Raw genomic sequence first — 7954 nt, 5'->3', positions numbered from 1 at the left:
ATAAAACGGATTACTTCCTGCATGCCTATTCTATGGGTTATTGTAAGTATCAGGTGAAATAATGGATAGAAAAGCTCTCTGCAAAATTGCAAAGTACTTTATAAGATATTAAAAGAAATAGAACATCAAGAGAGGGATGTGGTTATCAGTGTAAGATGATGAATTGATTTAGGCATTTCTAATTTGAAGTGAAGGGACAGATTTAGAATTTATCTACCTAAATAGAGGTGATAAAGTCACAAGAGTATAACAGAACTCCAAAGGGCAAACAATAAATAGACCAACAGAACTGCAGCACTGGAAGGCTCTTTGAGGTCATCTTTGCCACTCAGTATCCCTAGGAACTTGAAAATGCAGAGTCGCAGGCCCCACCAGACCTATTTCTTCATCATCTGTGTTTTAACAAGATCCCCAAGTAATTTGCATGCACACTTTAAGTTTAATAAGCACGAATTTAAATCATCTAACACATTTTTAACACATTTTTCAGGAAAGAAAGGGGAGGGTCCTTTAATAATTGCATTAATCTATGTTTACACTGCTACTAAGAAGCAAAATCAAGATTTCCACCCAGGTCTCTTCCCCTGAGCTGTGTATGTGGATTCACGTTCCCCCATCTGTTTGCTGCTCATATGCCCTGTTGCAACCTTTGAGATATCTTTAAATATTCAGATATTTACCTCTCATATTCAATGGCCACACCTCCATTTCTTTTTTTAAGATTTATTTATTTATGCATGCAAGAGCTGGAGTGTAGGCCAGAGATGCATGGGGGAGAGGATTCACCAGAGACAGAGTGGAGGGAAGAACAGGTGGATCTACTGGAATACACTGCTGAGGGGAGCAGCAGGCGAGACAGGAGAGGTCTGCTGCACCATGTGGGTTAGCTCCCTGACTGGGATTCGACTTGTGCTGCAGTGGCTGGGGATAACTTAACCCCCTGCATCACTAGGGAGGGCCCTGCACCTCCATTTCTAATTAACCACCCAGTCCATCATTTCTTTTCTTTTCTTTTTTCTAGCACATGGGTCTTCCTTTCCACAGCCTTTATTCACTATTCTAAAGCTATTGTTGCTTATATTTTGAAAAACCAGTTTCCTTATCTTATGCATTATCTTCCTCTTCTACAAACAAGTATTCACAAATAGTAAGCTGTATAGAATTAACTCAAAACTATGTTTGAAAACCACCTATACTAGCAAACTATAACTTGGTAATTCTGACCCAGATTCTCTTATCATTTCTTCCCATACTGTTTTCTCTTTGCCTCAGAAGTAACCCAGGTTACCCTTATTTAATATTTGTCCATTATGATCACATTTTACTAAATAAGTAAGTCTAAAGTCCCAAAATCTACATTTTAGTACCGTCTTCATTCTCAATCCCCAAAGTTCTCTCCACTCACATCGTCACAGCTTCATGGTTCTCTCCTACACACAGTAACAGACACATCAAAGTATTTCAACATGTGAGTGCCCATGATGTAACAGGAACAACACAATAAAGTGGAAGTCTAGCTACCACCAGCTACACTTTTCCCACATAAATTAACATTAAAAGCTTGGCAGTTAAGATGTAAGAGGAAGGTTTGCCTTAACAACATGCATGAAAAAGTCATGGTCATCGTCTGTCACAATGTGTTATGGCACAAACCCAGCAGAATTAAGTATGAAATTGAAATTTGCCATTTTATAATGTATTTAACTTCTAAAATTCTATAAAATGGAACTAATAACAGTTTCTACCTCACAGAGTTGTAATGAGAAAATGGAGTAACTGCCCAGTGCTTAGAACACAGTGCTAGTCCACAGGACAGCTCAACAATATGACTATTATCGGCCTCAACCTCTTCTATAGGTTCTTGGAAACTGCAAGCTTAAGCAAAAGGATATAAAGAAACCTGGTTTACCACAGGGTAATTGATATCAACAAATCTTAAGTTCCAGGGCCCTCCCTGGTAACATGGTACAGCACAGCACTATGAAGCTACCACAGCCACTGCAGCTCCCTGGTGGCCTACGAGTTAAATCTCAGCACTACCACCACCATGGCACAAGTTTGAGCCCCAGCTGGGGATGAGAGGAGGGTGACCCACATGGCACAGCAGACCTCTCCTGACACACACACCCCCACTGCGCCCCTTAGCAGTGTATTTCACTCCATCTGCCTGTTCTGCTCCACACTCTGTCTCTGGTGAATCTTCTCACTCCCCGCACCTCTGTACCCCAGTTCCATATATATAAATAAATAAATCTTTAAAAAAAAAAAAGTAAGTTCCTACAGCCTATTTCTCATTAAAAAAAAAAATCACCAAACTTCTAATACTAAACAATCATTTATACTTATTCATTCATTCATTTTCCAACCCACTTACTCGAGTTCAGGATCACGTGTGGCAACAGCACAGCAGGCAGCTCCAAGGTGGACCCTAACCTTGGATAGGATGCCCTTCCACCCAAGGGCACACTCACACACCCACAGAACACAGTGCTAGTCCACTGGGTGTGTGAGATTTCTTAAGTGGAATATTTCAAAAAAGGGTCGCACAGCAAGTACCCACACTTGTTCCAGTGTGAACTGGAACAACCAAGAATACCAACTAACCTCACATACACATCTTTGAAATGTGGGAGGAAATTAAAGTACCACAGAAAAGCCATGTAGACATGAAGAGAACTTGCAAACTACACAGTGACACGGGGCAGGAGCCACCTTTTTTTTCTTTTTTTTTTTAAGATGTATTTATTTATGCATACAGAACTGGGGTACAGGCCACAGGTACAGGGGCAGTGAGAGGACTCACCAGAGACTCGTTGCTTTTGAGACATCTTTCCAGACATCCTCCCTCACCTACTACCCCACAAGTGAGCTCGATCTGTATTCATGTACATGTCACCACACAGCACTGACCGTGGTCGTGTTTTATTGACTGTGGTTATGCAGCTGTGTTCCCACCCCAAAGAGGAATCATCCTTAAAAACTGAAATCAAGTTTTATTCCTCTTTGTACCCACAGAACCTGGCACAAAGCAGGTATTCCATCATGTAATACAGGAACCAATGAGTAAACCACAGATTGCAATTCCATGTTTTGCAGTATCAGATAAGACAGTACCCTGTAGCAAATGGTCACCTTTAAAGTTCTATTTTATAGACAGCTCTCATATATTTGATTACGCCTCTGTCTTTCTGTGTCCCAAATGGCTGCTGTATAGTCACACCAGCATTCAGTAAGCATTGACAGAACAAGGGGGAAATGAAAGAATGAATACCATTGCTTCAACTCTTCAGGCCTCAACTTTCCCTTATCTAGAATCTTCAGCGGTTTCCTAATCATTCTTCTCACCACCAGTCCCTCAAAACTTTCCTCTCTTGTTTATATTACAATGCAGCCAGCAGACTGGTAAGTAAGTGTGGAGAGCCGGGAAGTCATTGCTTTGCCACAACCCAAGCCAAATTTGGCTCAGACAAGAATCATCAATGAATGATAAATGGAGGGAAGAGGCAACATAATGCACGCCCTCAAAATGTGCACACTTGCACACATACAAGCAGAATCACAAAGTTGAGAAACCAGTAAATAGCACTACTGGGCAGCCAAAGCCAACATCACCAGTGTGGTAAGATGACTGGCACTGATTGCCCCCAGAGTGGTCCCCTACGAAGCAGACATCACCGACAAGCAGGATGCCAATGGAGAATGCGCAACCTGGATCTAATTAAGAGAAATCTTCAGATAAATAGAAAATGAAGAGAGTCTTATTTTTAAAAGCAGAGGAGGCGTCTACATTATGACACTGACATTTTAAAAAGACAAAGAGAAGTTGTGGAAATATTCTCCCTTAAAGAAATAAGAAACTAAATGCAATGCTTGATTTTTATCCGGAGTCATGACCTGGAGGAGGAAAATTTCTATAAAGGACATTATGAAGTTTATGGACAAAACTGGCATATGAAGCACAGATTAGATAAAAGTATTACATCAATGTTAACTTTACTGAAGTTGAAAACTACACTACTGTTACAAATTACAATAAATCTATTCTAGGAAGTATGTAGCAAGTATTTAAGGGTGTTTTTTTTTTATATTAGATACCTTTCAAGTTAATACATGAAAACAATTCTGAAATACCTATATACACAACTCTGTAACTTGACTAACTCTATGCTGTAATAAATACAGTCCCACAAATAGCCTAGACCAGTGATAAGCACCCCACAGCCTGTGTGCCTTGCTTTGTGGTTTTCAGAATAAAAACTTAGAAAGTCTTCACTTTGGTCATTCTTATATATATTTAAATATTAACATTTTAGTGGATAAAAGCAGTACCAATTATCTCAAAGGTAGATAAAAGTTAAAAAAACATTTTTATAAATGTTTTTATGAATGAAAGTAATTTTCATGTTATATTTTTTAAAAGTTCGGTTTTCCTGTATTAATTATAATGCCAAAACAATAAATAAATAAGACTAGCATTGTGACAGGAAATTAGTCATATTCTTTGAAAGACAGAGAAAACCAGACAGTTTCTAAATCTATGCCAACACAATTCAAAGAAAGCACTTGATGATTACCTATTGAAAAATGCCTAACTCAGTTTTTCTACTTCTTCACTTAGAATCTGTTCTAATGCAAGCTAACATGAACACATGAATTGCTTACAGTTCAGTTAAACCCCATGGTCATAAAAATATGGTTATATTAAAGATCACCAAGTTGCTTCTGGAAAAAATAGATCATGAAAACTGATTCCCACTTTTAACTTATTTCTACCTCTCTCTTTTTCCACTCGGAAGCTCACTGACATCAGGCAAAGATAGCTGTCCGTTTCAACATTGTTTTTTCTCATTATTTTCAAAAAGCTTGACTGCATCTTTTTAGTATTGTCTAAAAAACCCCAATGCAAAAAAAACGCCAACTATTTCAGTGTACCAGCAAACAGATTGAAACTCCCACGAGCTGGGTTCTAATTCTCAGCTGACATTATGGCTCAGTCTCTTAACCAATAAATACTTTACGAAAGTTTTCAGTACATAACAACATTACTAGTAAAAGAGGTCTATGACAATCGAAGCCAAATGTTACACAGAATAAAATTCTTGCCATAAAAAAAAAAAAACCCACATCACCAGATGGCTACCGCTTGCAAAATTTGAAGAGGTAAAGAATTAGAGATTTCTTAAGTAGAATATTCAAAAAAGGATAGCACAGCAAGTACCCAAGAACAAAAATAAAGACTGATCACTTAAGAGGGACATTCCAAAGTTTCACTCTAAATTCACGCCATAAAAGGGAGTTATGGGGTTTTCTGCTTGTAAAGGGAAGTTTAAAACAGTCTTTCCCCATTTTAATTCTAAGCTAAAATCCCCAAAGCTGAGGAGATGATGCGTCAAGCACAGAAATAAATTTAAGAAACAAGTTCTCAAAACACCCAGCCAAGCCCATTGGGACTGTGATTGACAGACCAAGGACCTGGGAAGTTTCTGTCACAAGTAGGAACAGCAGTCCACGCAATTCTAACGTGTTTACTAACTCCTTGAAGTGGGAATAAACAGATGGGCCAAGTTGGTGACCAGGCAAACAATTTCACTTCTGGGGACTTCATATTTTGTGTCTGTAAAACCCTATGATTCAAAATTCACATTACTACTGTAAAGATGAAAAGTATATGATAGTAAGCCAAGAAGACATACACTTTGAACATCTTTTTTATTCCAATGTCAGTTTTTTCACTCTTCATGTTCCCCTATATAATCTAAGGCTATAGCTGCTAAAATGCAAGGCATTAAAAAAATTAACTTGGATTTTGAGATAGTAGGTCATCATTAGCTGCTCTTGTAAAAAATAATACTGATTTTCAACTCCTCTCAGTAATAAATCTTTCATTTTTCTAAAACATCCCTAATTTGCAGCACACATTCAAGAACATTTAAAAAACGACAAATATTTCTTTATTCCTCCCAGTAGCAATATATCTGGCCAATCAAAATCATGTATTTGTTAACTATAAAAGCCTAATTATCTGTTATTTTCCACACACTCCTGGCCCAACTAACTAGTTTCAATTCTACTCTTGCTCTATTTCCAGTCAGTTTCACTTCTGAATTTTCTGCCACAAAGTTAAGAATTGTGACCCTGTGAAGAAAGTTTAAACACTAAATCAGAACTTTTCCTTTCAAAGGAAAATTGCACATTTTCGCAGGAAAGAAAATTCTCAAATTATGATGGCACTTTGCCATGTGAATATTATGTGTTTAGGATGCAGATGTTTTAATTTTCAGAAGCTTCCTTGGACAGTTTTATTTACAAAACAAAAAGCTCAAAAAACGCCATTTTATTTTGCAAATATACACTATGTAATTTTTTTTTCTGAGTCACAAAGAATGGGTTCAATAAATATTTGTAGAAAGAATAGAGACACACAGTATGGTTCTGTGCGGCTGAAGGCTCGCATTCCCAAAAAGAAATAGCTGCCTTATCTACAGTGGCCTTACCAACAAAATAGGCTTTTTAGAAACCATTATTTAAAAACTGATTAAATTAAATCAACAAAAGTAAGATCACTAATAATCATAAACATGGAGGGAGAAATATACATACAACTAAATGAATCTTTATGAAGATTTTCTACTTCCATAACTTTTTCTTATATGTGTTTTCATCCCATTTCTTTCCTGTTAAGCTTGTAAAGTTCATTAAAGGAAAGGACTATATACAAAAACCAAAACACACTGTTATTACTATGTAATAAGCGCAGTATCAGGTATACATTTGTACACAGTTGGAGGAAATAAAATATTAACCTTGATGGTTCCAAACCTGAGGTAACTTTTGGTTTTCACCAGAACCCAGCAAAGAACCCTACAGCAACTGGGCCTCAAAGACCTAGAATATATCCCTCTGTTCACATTCTGTGAGTCTGAGAAACATAGACCAGAGAGTTTCCATTTGCAAAAGGAAGGGACTACTGAAAAAACTCTAACATGCAGAAGAATTCCAAATAATTGATGCAGACCCAGCTCTCAAGAGAGAAAACAAAAATCCCCAGTCAAATATGGGCTGTATATAGTGACTTCCTTCCACAAAGACAGTATAGAAAGAGAAGCAAAAAAGGGTAAGCTCATATAGCAAAGAAACCTGACAACTACAATCTCAGTTAATGGTGACGAAAGTTAACATCAACACAGATAAGTCATGTTAATACTACCTACACTTGATATGATATGCTGGAAATGGCACTTTAACTCTCTGACCTTCCTCTCAATACTTCATAATCCCAGTCTATTGGGGGGGGGGGGGTAGAGGAGGGATCAGATAATTACAAATGTTTGACCAGTAATTAACACTGTTACCCAAAACAAGGAAAGTATGAAAAACTATCATTAGGTAAGTACTATCAATAAATTAATGAATAAACAAAACTGATATATACAGTCATGCCCCTCAAATCATTTTGGTCAACAAAGAACTGAATACATGACAGCAATCCCTACATATAGCACACATGTGTAGTAGACTATACTATCTACATTTGTAAGAACACTCTATGACATTCACACAACATAAAATAACTGCACTTCTCAGCATATATCATGGTACAGTCACATGAATATACATACAGCGCAATGTTTATACAGTCTTAAAAAGGACTAAAACTCTAACATGTGCTAGCATGGATGAATGTTCAAAATTTATGCTCAAAGAATAAACCAAACACAACAGGGCAGACTTCTAATTTCACTTATATGAAGTATCCAGAATAAGCAAATTCATACTCAGAAAAGAGAGTTTACCAGGGGTTGGGAAATAGAAAATGGAGTGTTATTGTTTAATGGGTAGTTTCTGTTTGAAAAAATGAAAAACTATGGAAATGGTAAGTGATGACTATAAGTGTTAAGAAAGTATTTAATGACACTAAATCATACACTTCAAAATGGTTAAAAAAGCGAATTTT

The 7954-nt window shown here is 37.2% G+C and overlaps 1 protein-coding gene across 2 annotated transcripts in view; it reads right to left on the bottom strand.

The window, feature by feature from the left end:
• Positions 1–7954, bottom strand: part of UVRAG (UV radiation resistance associated) — a 238662-nt gene that overhangs the window by 225419 nt on the left and 5289 nt on the right. The gene's annotated exons all lie outside the window — the stretch shown is intronic.

This window comes from Condylura cristata, unplaced genomic scaffold (assembly GCF_000260355.1).
Source record: "Condylura cristata isolate star-nosed mole 26May11 unplaced genomic scaffold, ConCri1.0 scaffold00015, whole genome shotgun sequence".
NCBI classification, from domain to species: domain Eukaryota; kingdom Metazoa; phylum Chordata; class Mammalia; order Eulipotyphla; family Talpidae; genus Condylura; species Condylura cristata.
Note: the sequence above shows the minus strand (reverse complement) of the source record. Positions and strands in the feature narration are given on the sequence as shown.